Source organism: Penaeus monodon, chromosome 32 (genome assembly GCF_015228065.2).
Source record: "Penaeus monodon isolate SGIC_2016 chromosome 32, NSTDA_Pmon_1, whole genome shotgun sequence".
NCBI lineage: Eukaryota > Metazoa > Arthropoda > Malacostraca > Decapoda > Penaeidae > Penaeus > Penaeus monodon.
In genome coordinates, this window is record NC_051417.1 from 24,447,822 (window position 1) to 24,448,747 (window position 926).

Genomic DNA, 926 nt, shown 5'->3' on the forward strand with positions numbered 1-926 from the left:
CGTCTTTGAGCTGTTGGAAAACGCCGAGCGCCAACGTGCAGCGGGCATCGTGTTCAACTAAAGGAATGAGAAACATAAACGACGTAAATGGACATGGCGATAAAAGCTAGTTGAATAAAGTTTAAAATCAATGTAATTGTAACTTCGTCCTGAAGAACAAGATAGCTTGATATTCAAACATAGCATCCGATTTATGGAAAAAAAGTTATCGCCATCGAGATGATATCAGACTATTTAAAATCAAATTTCTCTCATAAGTTCATATATATACACATGATTTATTTTATAAAACGCAGAAAAGATTATAATTTGATATTAGATCATTTAATTAGAATTATACAATTTTCTCTAATCAAATCTCTGCTTATATATATTTACTTATATAGCCAAAACTTCCATTGCTAATCTAATATTGTAAATCACATTTTACTGTGTGTATATCTTGCATGTAGTTATATTGGCGTAATTTACATTTTTTAATTTATAGATTTCTTTCTGTCTTACCCAGAATATATAAATGTAAATTACATCTTAATTTATACCATTCTACAGTTCAATATATCTGTAATTACAACATTAGCGAGATATGCAATTGCATTAAAACAGAAATTTAATCAGATGTCCATTAAAAAACCTCCAGGGGGCATTTTGGAGAAACGAAATTAAGCATACACATCTAAAAATGGTGTTAATGTGAAAACTACACCCGCACCGTAGTACAGTATAGCGTAATGAAAACAAATGCATAGCACATATTAATACATCTGGGAGAAGAACCTATATGCTTATAAATCAGTTTTGATTTCCTGCAGTTAAGTTCGGTTATGAATGCTATAGCCGTACTTTACTGACTAATTAAAACAGATTTTATCTATTTTTTTTCGTTCGGATGTTTACATAAAAACAAACCTATGGAATACAAATGG